The following is a 16,634-nucleotide window of genomic DNA, read 5'->3' on the forward strand; positions in this document are numbered from 1 at the left end:
CTGTCAAAGCATAATGGAAAAGTGTCATTTTGAAGTACACAACTTATAATTTTATTTTCATTTCTAAATGTGAAATCTCATCGTAAAATTGTAGATGTGATGAATGTGTCATTCAGAATTGTGTGTTGATGACTGACTTGAAAAAATTTATTGCGAATTTATCTCAGACGTGTCTGATGTTGAGTCATTGCTTGCTGAGAGACTGCTGAGGTGTGTCTGTCTAGGACTGAATAGACATATAAACTAGTTATAGGTTTAAGTGAGTTTTATCAGCCTGTTTTTTTATGGACTTTTACTTTAATGTGATTCTGGTTTGCTCCAGTTTCTAGAATCAAGTTTAGCTTTAAGAATCGCTTAACTATGTCTATTAATTCGAAATTTTATTGGCAAAAATACGATGTGAGAAAATTTTCTCCATTTTTGATTTAAATTTTTCAGAGTCGTTAAAAAAATTAATCAAATTTGAATTCGCATCATCAAGATTCAGATTAATCACATTTCGCAAAAAATTAAAAATTCACAGTAAAAAAGCCTTTAATCATCATCAAATTTCTGTACATTGTCCAGAATCGTTGTAAAATCATGAAACTTTACCCCTCAGTCATATTTTTATGAGCTCTTCAACTTAATTTTCATCAAAAATTTACGACAATAAACCGGTCGTCAGTATCATCATGTCAACTTCGGAATGTTTATCAACTTGAAACTCGTTAAAGAATTTAATATTATATTTTTGCGAGATCCGGACAATGTCCTCCTTATAAAATTACAATTAAGCACCTTATAACCTCTTATATGCTGTAGCTTACACAATAATAATGAGTCAATTGTATTCGACGTACCATCATCATTATAATTCGTGAAGCAGGAGAGAAAAAAAAATTCTAAATGATCAATTCATCAAACGACTACAAAATGTCATTATCATCATCATTTCTAATACTATTATTATTATTTGAAGATATTCTGATCTATTGGTGAACTAATGAAGAAGCATCAAGAACCCTTGGCATTTTATTCTATTCTTCATTTTTTTTACACTACATGCTCTTTCACATTACTAATTTCTTTTTCTTTCTATTTCTTTCTTTGCCTTTTTTTTCAATGAATGAACTTCCCTTTTTACGGCTTCATCAACAAATTTATCGCAATGAAACAATTGTGGGAAAAGTTTTTTACCTATTCACATATTTCGGTGTGTCTACCGTCCATGTCTGAAGCACACAGAACACAGAAAAAAATTACAGACGAGGAAGGAACTGCTGTGTATATCTCTTAATTGTAATTAGTCACATACATAATTTTTCTTAATAGTATTGTCAATCAAATTACGTCTCTCCGACATAATTAAACTGGGTAAGAATGATGGTTGAAATTAATGAAAATCATTCTTTTGGATATGGTTTGGTGCATTTTTAAGATTTTGAGTGGTTTTTAGTATTTTCAAGAATTATTTGTTTCAATTTGTTGGGAATTCTTGATGTTTGTTGACTAGATATTGATAGTAACATTTTGTTGATGATTTCACATTATTTGTTTAGCTTAAATGTTTTTGTTGCTTGCTCCAAGCTATTAAGTCAGAAAATCTTTAAATATTTGTATTATTCTAGTTCTAGCTTGCAAATTTCGATTCCAAAAATGCGAAGTGAAGAAATTTTAGCAATTTTTTGTTTGAAATCTTCAACTTAAATCTTAAGAAACCGTTGAAAATAAAATTGATGTAATTTCACAAAAAAGCATAATATTAAACGGATGTCAAGCTAGAATCTCTCAATTGAACTAAATTATACCTTAAAATCTGATAATATTCAGTACCAAATCAAAAATTACGACAAAATTCAACGCACAAAAGAAATTAAAGTCTGACAAATTATCAATTGAATCAAAATTAATGAAAAGATGAAAAATGCTCAGCAATTACTCAATTAAATAATCAACAAAATCTACTATTCTCATATGTTTTAGTTAATTTCTCACAAAACGAGTGAAAAGAAATTAAGGAAGGTGAGGAAAATTCACATAATGATTACTTCCTGTTATACAAAGTCCGCAATTAATTCAATCAATAATAACAATTTCAAGCTGTTTCTCTTCATTCAATCAAATTAAAGCTCATCTCATCAACGGCGTTACATCTTCAAATTTTTATAAATCCGTTCTTCATTCAGTGGAAATTGGAATGCATTCTTGAGACTAAAAATTCTTGTGCCATTGTCAACTCAAAAAGTGACCTTAATTTTTACTATCAACAACAGATCCGTTAAGCAGTTAAGTGAAGTTACAAGAGCGAAAAAACAGAATAAGATGAAAAATAAAAAAGATCTAAAAAAAAAGAAGCATATAAAGATGAAAATTATTGGCCTTTTACTGTTACAGCTCGTCTTGTGTATGCGTGTGATGTGAAATTTGTTAAAAGTGAACTGCCGTATCAGAGATGAAACAAAGTATAGCGCTTAATTGCTTAAAAAAATCTCTAAAGTGTTGTACCACTTATTGCTCTTGATTGTAATTTCTCACTTCGACTTCTTTCTTCTTATTTCTTCTTATATCTGATGCGTCTTTATTGTCTTTATCTTTAACATTTTCCTCTTCTTTTTCTTTGTGATTTAAACAACAAAAAATTTTATTCAAAAAATGTAAAAATGAAAGCCAAACGAGTCAATTAAATTTCTTTTCAAATTTCATATTGAAATTATTTCAATTCAATTTTCAAGAATCTTTTCATTTTCATTTCAAAAAAAGATTCATTCAGCATTTTACAGTGTAAATTTGAGTAAGACATGTGCTTTATTGATAATTTTTAAAAATTTAAATTATGCGTAAATGTATGCTAAAATTTGAGGCGGTTTTAGTGACTATTCAAATCCGGGGTTTGGTGATGGAATTGAATTGAATGAGCTGAGTCATATGGAATGTATTGTACGCATTTTGTGCTGTTTTTTTGCGAGGTTGATGTTGTTAAATATGTTTGTAATGAAATATTTGAATGTAAAGTTCATGAGGTCATAGAATTGTCTGGCACACTTAGTGTCACTCCCACAAAAATTCCAATCATTTGACCTTTTTACAGTCGAAAAATTCTAACTTTGAATACCCTAACCTCAAAATAATTTAGTAGCGCAAAAAGATTTTCTGCCTTTAATAAAATTTTCTATGGTTTGTTTAAGAGCAAGACAGAATCCATGTTGAAAGAATTAAATAAAGTACGCAAATAAAAGCGACGACGACAACGAGCAAAAAAAATATTTAACAAGCTTGAAGAAAAGAAGAGGAAAGTTCCCTAGTCAACATCAATTTACATACATTATGAGAGCACAGAGAAAAAAAAAGAAAGAAATCACTTAATGCCATCATCCTATGTGAGAGACTCTTTAAATAAAGAAGAAAAAAAAATATAATACAGATAATTGCATAAAATGATATCATCGATGTTGTTGCTATTCATACGTAAATATTTTTATTCCTTTTTAAGTGCTCGTACACATATTGAGCGAATGTGAGACAGAATGCTCGACATAACCAGCTTAACAGGGACGAATTAAAGTAATGAAGGAATTTAATAACAACAAACATAATTGGTTGGAAGGTTTTGTGGGGTTGTGAATTATTGGAACGCAGTTTTAGTGTTTTTGGATCAAAATGCGACAAATTTGGAGCATTTAAAAAAATTCAACAAATTTAAATTTATTTACAATGAATTCAGCTATTTAGCCATAATTTGGTTAATTCAGCAAAAATAAGCTCGAATTTGACTCAATTTAGTAAAAGTTTGACTCAAATCAGCTCGAATTTGACTCAATTCAGCACAAATTTGACTCAATTCAGCTCAAATTTGTCTCAATACTTCATAAATTTCACTCAATTCAGTACAAACTTGACTCAATTCAGCACAAATTTGACTCAATTCAGCTCAAATTTGACTCAATTCAGAACAAATTTGACTCAATTAAGCACAAATTTAGCTCAATTTGAGCACAGAATAAATTCAGCACAATTTTGACTCAATTTAGTTCAAGTTTGACTCAATTCTAAACAAGTTTGGCTTAGTTCAGCACAGAATCATCACAAACTTAGACTAATTAAGCACAAATTCCTACAAACTCAACAAATTATCTCAAAATTATTCCAAATCTCACACATTTCACTAATAAAACACCTTCCTGTACCACAATAGACACTGACAAAAGCTCACAAACAACAGCCATTTAACCCGAATAACAATAATCACCTTTTTCCCTTCAATAATCCAGCTCAAACAACAACAACAAAAATTTCGCATAGTGAGACAATGGTACAACATTATTGTCTTTCTCATTCATCGACGAGAGCTTTTATCGAGATTAAGTGGATCGATATTTGACCATAAAGTCGACTTTACTCTTTTTTATTATTGTATAGTCTCTGGCCTAAACGACAAAACAATTTATTTTCATCGGAATCACATATTACAATAGACGATAATGTTATTGAAAAGGTTCAATAAAAATAACACTGTATAAGAAAAGAATTTGGGCCGATTCGCTGTTGGACATACGAAAAAAGAGTTTCACAAAAAGAATACCAAAAGATAAATTTAATACGCATTGAGATAGAGATGATCAGCAAAAATGATAATAAATTATCAAAGACAGTCGTGAGCCGACCTAAGATATTGTAGCTAGTTAAGCATCACCAAATAAATTAAAGGCTAATTGGAATCGATAATAATTCTTAATTAAAATCATTTTCAATTAATAAAAATTTATCGAAGGTGATTTTTAAGGTTTTCCTTATTTTGGAGAATCAGAAGAGTTTGCCGAAAACAGATAATTTTTTTGTGTGTAGGAATGACTTAATGAATCTCGTTCATAGACGAGATCGAAAATCCAGAAATCCTCTTTTATATTAAACAAAGAAGTTTAACGAAACAGGTTTAAAAAGCGCAGAGAATGAAATCACAGTTTGATCTTTTTATAGAATATTGCATGATTATGTCTAGCATGTGAGCAGACAGACCTCATCAGCACATACATTTTGGACGGATAAAAAAGAATTGAAGCATTTAAAATTGTTCATAATTTGATAATCGCTGCTTGATGCTTTGCTGAAGTCAGGGATGGATTCAGGAGCTCTAAAGCCATAAATCATCATCTTGACTGCATTTGAGTGAACCTGAATAGCCATTTGGACCCCTAAGTCAGTGGTAGGAAACTTTTTGTAGCTCTAAATGCACAAATCATCATCTGGACTGCATTAAGTGAAAGCTGAATAGCCTCTTAGTCGCTAACTCAGGATTGGAACCGACTAGAACCGTATGCCATGTAAGGTTTCGGTCGAGGCTTATCATCAAGAATCACCGCAGAAAGTAGCAAATTCCCCACCACTGCCCCTAACTACATCTCTGCAATTGATCTTTACTTGTATGACTAGTCATGAAGAAGAACAAATCTTTAGGCATGCTCTAATTACAACTCAACAAAACTCTTTTACAACAACAACAATGAAATTGAGAAATTGTACAAAAGAAATGGATCTGAAATAAATCTCAAATGATCAATATACCGATAGACCTTAAACTCTTATTTTTCGATCGATGATTTTTTATTGAAGGCATTGGAATTCTTTTTCATATTGATTTATTGATTTATGGTTGCAAGTTACGCATTTTAATACTCAATATGTAGAATTTATATTTTAATCTTATAGATTGTAAATTGTTGAAGGCATTAAAGTAGGGAGATTAATAGGACTGATGTAAAATCATCTTCATTATTCGAATTTCGATCATATAAATTTCATGATCGTTCATGAGCGATATAAAAGAAATTGAAATGACAGCCACCTGTTTGGAATAGGCAATGCGGCTTGTTGGCTTTAAAATTGTTTTATTGAGTTGTGCATTTTTATGTTTAAAATAATGGAGTTTATTTTTAATTTATTAGGAAAGTAGTTTTTGCTTAGCTGTCAAAAAATGAGGAATGTTAGAAACTTGAGGTGGAAAATAGGTTTGAATTTGATATGATCAAGTTATATTATATGGCTGTTTAGGAATTTGACCTGAGCATACGAATAGGTATAATAATAGCCAATTGTTAGCTCTCATCAACTCATATTGGGGAATTAGAGAAGCCGAAGTCTGACTCTAAAGTCGACCAAATGTCAAGTGCACATATACCCGTTACCACTAAATGCACAGCAAGCGACCGAACCCTGTGCCGGGATATGTACTTAAAAGGATAAATTTAAAGCCTATCCAAATTCTGGCTAAAAGATAACATCCCCATAATCAGACTATGAATGATAAGATTTACAATCTTCCATCTCCGAACTCAACATGTACAATGAAAGCAACAAAAGGCATCAATTTAAAAGCCTTGGCTTCTTAATCAATTCAATGGTTGCCAAAGCCAAGGTTGTCAAGGCTAACAAGTGGCTACTATTTGATACTTCTAATATTGTTGACTAGACAGCCGTCTGGACAGCATTACAATGTGTTTCTATCGAATTTTTTGCAAAACATGCACAAAAACACAAAACAATGCAATTTTCTACCGTCCTCATGATTAACAGCACCATAATGCTAGTCAAGACAATATTTTATTTGCTTTATGACCATCTCCAGTTTAAACGATTCCACAAATCCATATAATTACGACAGCAACATCGAAAAGTAGTGAAATTCAATACAAATTCCATAGTGAGAATCACTATTAAAATAATTCTTTATGATTCTCATCCCCATATTATCATATATGGTCAAACATAGCAATGCCAATTAGTCTAAACATCTCCAATTTTACCATTTAAGTTAAGATTGTTGTCTTCACATCACAATATTTTATTCAAATTGACTAAACGTGAAATTTAATAACTTTATTTTATTATTATTCTTTCTGCTGTGTCTTTTCATCTTCCACTTCTCACTATATGTCTTTTAATACTTTTATTTTTTCTCTTTTTGATTCCGCTACTCCATAAAATTTATTATTATTTGTCAACAAAAGAGAGCAGTGAAGAAATTTATTATACAAACAATTTTACACAATTTACATTCTCTCCATATTATTCATGGACATATCAATAGCGATATAGACTTGTTATATATCTCCTTGCCAATAGTAAAATATGCACATTTTTATAATAATTTATTACGCACTATAAAGAATTTTTGTTCAATTTGCTGCACTTTTCTTTTGTGCTCTATTTTTTCAATTTATAACAATTTTTTTCATTATTTTTTCGCCAAGTCAAGCACAAAAATATATTTTTTGATATATTTCACAATTTATTCACTTAAAATTTATTATTTGACTCAAAAAAACATGAAAAGCGGCGCGCGCAACGAATGTCTAACTCCGATCACGCTTTACTCACAACTGAAAATAACTTAAACACCTTTAAGACGTTCTTCTTACTTCTTTTTTGCTTTACAACGTCTTGTTGTCCATATGAATGTATTTATTGGACTTGTAGACGGTGCATTCAGGTGTATTAGTGTTGATTAAGTCGTACAGGTGTATGAGTGTTGTATTGATACACATGTTATTCATATAAATACACGATGTTCTTACACGATACGTAAATACGTGAAAGTCATTCATAAAGAGTATCTTAGAATAGTATACGCAAAAACAGAACATCATGTTCAACATACACATGATGACGATAAGGCGCTCAAAAGTGAAAGAATTTTTTTTATTTTTGTTGTTTTCTTGCGAAAAAATTCTTCATCTTTTCGTATCATCGAACTATGCAAAACGGTCAGCCATCATTATTCATCTCTTGTGAATATAATCATCTTCATTTCCATCTCATCGAAAGAATGGAGGTTTTTTTCGTACTATCGCGTGCACATCATGAGTAAAATTTATTTTCTTAATCAAACAAATTGCAGTGGAAGAAGAAAACAGAAGTGATGTTAGAAGTGCTTGGAGATGCGTGACTTTGGCGCATTTGTAGTAATTGAATTTCTTCTGGTGATTTACAGAAGTTACAGAAGGTTTAGATTAATTATTATGACATTTTTACCGGTTTTTTAGAATTCAAATTCTCGTTTGCCGTTAAATTCAAAATGGCGGCAAAATTTCTCACCTCGAGAAGTTTTTTGCTAATTTTATCAAGTTTAGCCCAAATTTCATTAAGTTTTCAATCAAACTATATTCAAAAAAGTGGCAAGAATCATTTGCATACATATCTGACTATAGCAACTGCTCTAAACAAGCTCAAAACCACAATTTATCTTAAAATATTCTCATCCATATATCATCAATCTCTCCAAAGTGCAATTTTAAAAACATCTCACATTCTTGAAATAAAATTTTGTTAAATTAAATTCAAGGAAATTACAAATTTTTTTCAACAGTTGTACAGATGCAAACATACCAGACGTAATTAGCATTTATCTATGAATTTTACAAGCTATTTTATTACTCACAAGTTACAAGATTCCAATATAGCAATTTGAATAAATTTTAATTTAAAATTTAAATGTTAAAAACTTTCTTTGCATAATTTTACATACATATACGTATGTAGATCTCTCTCCTTTTGGAGCTTAATGGTTCACGTACTTATACATGAATAGCGACCATGCTTGATATTATTTTTTAATATTATTATGTGAAAAAAAAATAATATTTTGTGTATAAAGTCAACATGTACGTAATGTGCGATGGTTGTTGATTGAAATTAAAAGCGATCATAAAGACTATCAAAGTAACCGAACTACACACAATGTCATACTGCATTTCATGATGACTTTTTCAACTTCGCATTTCCTTACAATTCAGTGAATTTTTATTTAAAAAACCACATTAAATTGAAATTAAATTAAATTTCAATTCATTAATGCAAAATTGCAAAGATCATTTCTGCTCAATGAGCAATTTTGTGTTGTCCCGTCGAGATAATTTGAGGTCGGGCTTTGGAGAATGTGTGTGGAATATTTCTTACTCGAGCGTGTTCATGTAATCTCGTTATCGTTGTCGCGAATAAAAATTTATTAAAAAGAAAATTTATTAATGGTTATAATAATTATAACTTTGAGTAGGGGTTTCTGGGTGCGGTTTGTTGGTTAGGGGTTCAGATTTGGGGAACGGTAAGGGAAAGTGATGTAATATTCGGACTGTGAGCAGTGACTTAATGAGTGCAAAAATCATCATAGCTACAGAGCCTCTTTAAGATGTGACTAGGTTTACTCAATGACACCGTTCACTTTGAAGCCCTCCCCCCTCATCCTGAACGTAAGAACTAAAGTTTTGTCCGAGGATTCAAGATTTATCCTCAAAATATTCGCTTGACTATACACGCAGCATACTTTAGAAGATGTATTTATAAATTTTGAACTAGAATTTATCTCATAAACACAAACCCAATAATCACATGATGTAGAAATGGCCGGAAATCCGGACCCGACTTGACTCTGACCTGAGACTAGATTTTCATCGAATCTGGCCTGTCAGCAAAGTCACGATGGTCTTGAGCCAGATTATCAGGCAATTTCCAGGTCATGTGCCTTCCGGAAAAACATCAAAGACCTCCCAGTTCTTCCCCAGTTAACCTCCAATAATCTCCAACTTCCGTACCCAATATCGTCAATACAGTTTCCCTACCTTCATATCGATAATAATTTATTCTCTCTCTCACATTCAGCTGCATAACTTGATTGTTAATTTAATGTGAAATCACATACTCAGCCATTCATCATCGCATTTCCCTTATTTATCATCTTTTTCGTTCACACATGATGCTGATAATTGCAAAAAATTTAATCCATGAAATTACCTGAAATGAGAAAAAGAAAAATAATTTTTATTACTTTGTGAAACTTAAATGGATGTGCAGCGGCGATGAATAAGAAATAATAAAAGCAGAAAATTTCAAGGATTTCATACATTTTGATTGATAATTAAGATTGACAAAAGAAGTCATCGACGATTTTCAACAAATTATCAAGTTCTTTAAATAAATAATTCACGGTAGTAAGTCATAACTGTGTGTGTGGCACGGAACGAATCACATAATTACTTAAGAATCCAACAAACATAATAAAAATCTCGGAACTTGCCATCATCAACTGACCTTCTCCTTTTGATGAAACCGATAATTGTTAGTTTTGAGTCGATAATTTTCGTTTCTCATGTCGGAATCATGTGCAGTCCCATGGCATTAATGCCGTCATAGGAAATGAAGAATTTCGGCTTTATTGCAACAGAGACAAAACCACAAAATTGTGTTATTTCATCAACTTCCTCTCATTCTCTCACTCCCCTGCTTTTTGAGTATTTTCTATTTACTTGCTGTCTTGCTTTACAGCACAGCTCAACAAACATTTCTCATAAATTGCAAATAATTCCTTATAATGAGGAATTTTCCCAAGAAATGACTTGTGAGAATTTTTGAGGTTTAGATAGGGATGGAACGCAGTTTATGGGATGGATTCTGAATGAAAAGTGAGTATTTTAGGATGTGTTGGAACTGGTGCATTTAAGGAAAGGATACAGTTTAGAAATTGCATTAGATCCAGAGCCAGACCATAGTAAATCTAGTCATGGGTCAGATTCATATTCTCTTCGTTCATCCGGGTAAAGCAAAATCCTTTGCGCAGTCAAGTCCTAGCATATCGTTTCGTTTTGACTAAAAGGATGCGTAGTTGAACACCCTTTAGAATTCAATTTTAGTGATTAAATACACATTTGACGAACAAGAGGCTTTAAAGACAATATGTCCATAGTTTATCGTTCTTCCAAATTCTATTCTCATTCTTAACCATCCCTAAAGTTCAGGTATCATAACCACACATAGTTCAGTACCCCTTTAAAATTCTAATTTTAGCAAATTTGCAAAAAAATTACAAATTAAGCAATTTTAAAAAGGCATAAATTCAAAAGATTTATTCAACAATCGCATGATTTTCAAGCATTTATTAGTCCTGAATTAAATGAATCAACTCAAAAAGGAAAAATTCTTGTTAAATCGCATGTTTCCATGTAAAACGAACATAAATAGAACATTTTTTTAAAATTTATTCATCTTTTAGCTGTCAGCATGTCAACTTTCAGACTAATTTCTACTAAATTTGCTTGATTCTATTGATATTTTGTTCTGACAGACATTCAGACAAAATTCCACTAAATCCCACTCCCTAACCCCATCATAATCCTCACTCAAATATGCTAAGAAAAAGACACAAATACAGCAAATTAAATTTAATGCATTCCGAAGGCTTGCCACACTAATTCCCTTACTCATTCCCATTTACACCCTCTCGTTATTGCCATAAAACACTTCATAATCTTCTTCCCCATTAAATGTGGATTTTGAGGCTTCACCAGAAAGTGGAATGCTTTAAAACCCAAAAAAGTATTCATTGTTGTTTCATATTCATTCATATGCGAAATAGATAATCCTTTTAAGCATGCTATATAGTCTCCAAATGCAGTAAGATGGAATTTTCTATACCATAATGTAATATGAGACCGAAAGGAGTTTATGTAATATTTTCTGTTTTTTGTTCTAAGTGAAACTGAGAAATATTGCCGTATCATTTTGACATTAAGGAAGTAAGTGAGTGAGCTGTTTACTTTATAATGTCTTTTTCACGTACTTACATTGATTTACAGAATTGGATATACAGAATATGTTGTTTTCTTTTTATTTGTTGGATAGAAAGTTGTTGAGGATTATGTGGCATTTTCCTCTTTTCCTTGTTCTGTAATTCAATTAGCAAAAGAATTTCCAGACATTTTAAGGATCTCTTTTTGCTTTTTTGGCAAAGAAACATCTGGAAGAGTTTCCAAGGATGGCATTTTTTAGCAAATTTTATTGAACAGAGTTGAAGACACAATGGGATTTTGATTGAGGAGACTGGTCAGGGGTCATTTGGATAGTATTAAATGCTAATAATTGTAATATTGTATCGTATTTTGTTCTTTGAATACTCAGCTTTATTCATAAGAATCTTCAAACGTTTCTATGTCGTGAGTTATCTGTTGTGGCTACTCATAACTACTTGTGAACGACTTTTGCCAATATTTTAAACAATTTTTTCAATATTCCTCATAATTAAACCAGTTGAGCTGTGAATTATCAAAAGAAAACTTTTTGAAGTGAAGAAACTCTCATGGTTTGTGTCTTGACTTAAATTTAGAACTTTTTCAGATTGTGTCTTTGATTTTTCCTTACATTTTGAATTTATATAATCCGATACTAAGTTAAACTTTCAAATGATCCTCAAAATCCAAAATTCTACTCAAATATATCAGAAAAAATGCGCTAAAATCTTCAATAAATCCAAAAACTTCGCAAACCAAACCAAACTTCACACATTCCATCCCTCAAACAGTAAGCTATAAAAATAGTTTTCCGCCTTTTTCAAATTTCCTCTTTTATGTCGCCTAGATTTGTTTTTATTGGAAATCTTCTTATGGTTGTGTCAAGTGGACAGTCTTAAAGGGGATATATGGATTGAAGAATTTCCTCGTGAGACTTTTACTAATTGAATTTTTGCTTCATCTTTTTATATCCTCTTATTTATTTTCCTCACGAATTATTCCTCAACTTTAGTTTCCCTTTCAATAATCTATCGAATAATGGAACCGAGAAGAAAAAAATATGAGAAGAAACATTTATATGTCGAATAATATGTGTGAGGATGTAATAAATAATTTAATATTCTTTTCATCTTGTGGCATTTTTACCTTTCACAACCTACACACAGGAGGGAGCATAATTTTTTTGTATAAAAATGAAACTTATTAAACTAATGAAAAATTGCCATTTTTACTGCTCGTAACATTCAAAGATATTGCAGTACAGGAATTAAAGATTTCTTTTTTTCACCCCAAAATTGAATCAGGAACAATTTTTTTTCTTTCACTTTTGCTTTTCCTTACTTCCTTCTTTTCGTCTGTGTCGAAAAGGCCTCCCTCACTCAAAAGCAAAAAGTATAACAGAATATAATTTATGACTCTGTTTTTCATTGCCAAAATATATATTCGTAAAGTAAAAGTACATACATTTTTATAGATAGATAGAGATATTGAGGTGAGGGAGGAAATTTGTGCAAGGATTGGGCTTCTTTTTAGGAGTTGGTTAGTATTGAAGAACAATATTGAATTTATTTTTAGCAGAGCTTGAGGTCGACTCGAGTTAATTTGAATCCAGGAGACATCGACCTCTGGGTCTTGGTCATTCTTATGCAGCTAATAGATCAAAAATCTGACCGGCGATATAACTCAGGCTTGAGGCCGGATTTAGATCAAATGTCAGACTCAGTTCGGCCTAGTCATGGCTTTGTATCGAATTTTGTCAAGAAAACGGCCATTAAAATTTAATGGAAGGAAGCTGTTGACCGAGACAGTATTGAATTTGGTTTCGGCAATTAATTGGCTACAATTTAAATTGACAAGCAGCAGCCAGCAATAGAGTCAGTTTCAAGCGACAGCTGAGGGAGGACATGGATGACTGTTCGCGAGTTGAAATGACGACGCGGAAACTTTGAAACGCTGAAATAAAAATCAACCAAAAAACACCGAAATTCTGCTAATTTCAAAATATATTTATTTCAAGGCGTATCAGCTAACGTTTCACTATAGAAAACATGTAAAATAATTAATAAAAAGCATTAAATAAAGCAAAAATTGCTTACAAAAATTTAGTGCGTCTTCTCGCTTTCACGGTTAATTTCAAGAGGGGTAAAACTATGAAATTATACGAGGGGATTGAAACTTTATAAAAATGAAGTAATTTTCGTACGGATTCATCAAATTGAATTAAAAAAGTACGTTAAACAAGAAAATACGCGACAAGTATAGAACTTAAGTGTGAAACTTAATGAAATTAATAATGCACGTTAGTAATCGACTAAATTCATGAAAATAATTCAAAAATGTAATCAACGTTATTGCTCAATCAATAACATTCTCCGGGGAGGAGGACTTGTTCGCTGACTTGGTATCCAGAACACCTAGATTCATGTAACCATCAATTTCACGCTTATTGCCTATGACTAACTGTCTCTGATTGCGATGTATTGGTAACTTGATAGATGAGGAAGGTTTTGAATAAAGAATATGTGAGGGACGTCGTATGACTGAATGATCTGGAGCTATACGACTCCTTGTTACTGCTGTGGATATTGGAACTTGTGGAGGAGACGACCGTCTGGCATTTTGTTTTGCGATTGTTGTGAATGGATGAGCCTTTGTCGTCTTAATTAATTGTTTCAACGCCACTAGCGGTATATTCTGCTTATATAATTCACTTACTTCAACATCAAGTGAATCTTTCGACTTAGAATAAGATAATGTCTTATTTGTTACACCTACATGTACTGCTAATGCTCGACTACAAGTACTACTGCTGGTTCCAGTTGTTCCTCTGATCTCTGATGATAAAGAATTCTCAATATAATCACCACCATAAACTGTTATACCTAATTTGGTTTCTAATGCAACTGGTTTTCCTGGACCACCTTCAATTAGTCCTTTGATACTTTCAATACAGTATGCATGAGGGCTGCCAATCAACATCACTGGTTCCTCATTAAAATAGCTTTCAAAGTTCACGTCTTTCAAATAAGGGAACAATGACTTCATCTTATCCATGTCCAATGATCTAGCTGGCAAATTAAACTCATCAATTGCATAACATCCTTTCAGAATTATTGGCTCAGAATTTTCCAAAACTCCTTGCAATTTCATATCAAATTTAATTGCAACAAATTCTCTAATAGTTTTGTCTGTCCATGTTACACTTAGAAGTTCAGGAGTTCCTTCAATTCCTAAAGCTTCTCTCAAATCATTCCTAACAAGTGTAACTTCTGAAGCTGAATCTCCAACAGCATATGCGACAACAAATCCATTAGATCCCAAAAATCTATTTTTAAACATTTTAACAGTGCGTGGTAATTTATCGGCGACTTGATTAATTTGAACGGTTGACACAGAGTTTGGAATTACATTATAAACTCGTGCTGGTGGACCTCTAGATGAACTTGCACTCGAAAATTCATTTATGTTCTGAAGCTGTGCATTCGCTCTTTGAATTGCATTTGCTACTTGTTGTTGTTGATTTGACATTTCAACATTCAGTTGACTTGGATTATTTTGTGGTGCTGCATTGTTGACTTGTGTTGGTGCATTATCATTTTGCGTTACAGCATTCATCACTTGTTGTGCGTGGTCTGTATTATCGCGCGTATGTGATCGTCGCTTCAAATAGCCACCACTCGATCTGTCACACGCAAAATGTATCGATGCATGATGTTTTTGAGAACATCTTCCGAATTTACCCAACTTCATACCGCAACTTACTTTAAGTTTGCACTCATTAGCCATGTGATCCTTCGATATCACACAATTTCGGCACAGTCGTTTATCATTAATTGCTCTTAATCGTTGTCCTTCTGACAGCTCTTGATACTGGCTGCACTCTACCGAATAATGACCATGTTCATTGCAAAATTCACAATTTTTGCTAACTGCATTAAGTAATTGCATGTCATATCCCATAAAAGGAGCAATTTCACGATCTCGAACTTCAAATTTGTATCCTTTATCATTCCAAAATCCAGTTGAAGTTGATTCACTACTAATAGACATAACTTGCAATGTTTTTGTCTTCTTATCATCCTTCTTGCCTTTGTTCTTTAAATCTTCAGGTTTCTCATCCAAAATTAATAATCTCTCCGTCAAATAATCATAAATAGTGTTTAGACATATAACAATTTGCTTTCCTGGATTTTTTCTCACGTACATCTCCTTACATCTAGCCTTATCTTCGTAATTGAATTGTTCGTAAATTACTTCAGCTAATTCGTTGGAATTCAAATATCCCGTTTTAGCGTATGTGCAAGCTGCAAAATATCCCTGCAATACAACTCGAATTTTGACTGCATCCTCTCGATAAATAGTTCCAGGTAATGATAAGGTTTTAATGTCATTGCTTTTGAGACGTACCATTGTCATTGGATTACCGAATGACTCTTTCAAAATATCCATAACTTGCTTGAGTGTAAATATGTCGAATACATCCTTCACAGCATCAAAAGCATCTCCTTTCAGTGCTCCACGAACGTGTAACTTAATTGTTGGATCATCATATTTACACACTACTCGGTATCTGTTGACATCCTGTTCGAATTCAAGCCATTTCATCACGTCTCCATTAAACTCTGTAATTTTTGGCATTGCACGACGAACGGTTGCTAGTTCCTTTTCATTCTGTATACGTTCCTGACAATCAGTAAATCTGGACAGAACTTCTAACGTGCTAGTATCTCCTTGAGTATTATTTACTGATATTTGTGGCGGTCGATTTTGATTAACATCCTCAGAATTGCACTTCCAACGTGTTGATTCACTATCTGGCGAATTGACGTTTGCAGCATAAAATGTGCTCATAGATAAGGAATCATTGGGAACTGCTGGATCTGTATTTAAATTAAACGATCGGCTTGATTTGTTGACATTAATTTCCTTACGCAAATTCTGCATTTCATTCATCATTGAGTCAAATCTCAATTTTGCTTCGTTCCTTTCTTGCTCAAGAAGTCTCATAAGCTGCTTACTTTCATCATTTGCCTGCATCAATTCTCTCTGAAGGCGTTCGATTTCACTACTGGATGTTGAAAGAGTTTTTTGCTTCACAAACTT

At 32.3% G+C, this 16,634-nt stretch overlaps 1 protein-coding gene across 4 annotated transcripts in view; it reads right to left on the bottom strand.

Annotated features, from left to right (window-relative positions):
• Positions 1–16,634, bottom strand: part of LOC139091361 (protein prickle-like) — a 112,884-nt gene that overhangs the window by 46,307 nt on the left and 49,943 nt on the right. The window contains exon 1 of one of the 4 annotated variants that reach the window (XM_070641403.1): positions 7,030–7,338. The exons of 1 other annotated variant lie outside the window; for it this stretch is intronic. The gene's annotated coding sequence lies outside the window, so the exon portion shown is untranslated. Of the gene's footprint in view, positions 1–7,012; positions 7,339–16,634 lie in introns of those variants that run through there. 2 more of the 4 variants (XM_070641405.1, XM_070641404.1) reach the window with 2 other exon arrangements.

Source organism: Chironomus tepperi, unplaced genomic scaffold, assembly GCF_022539635.2.
Source record: "Chironomus tepperi strain 1889 unplaced genomic scaffold, CSIRO-AGI_Ctep_v1 contig_244, whole genome shotgun sequence".
NCBI lineage: Eukaryota > Metazoa > Arthropoda > Insecta > Diptera > Chironomidae > Chironomus > Chironomus tepperi.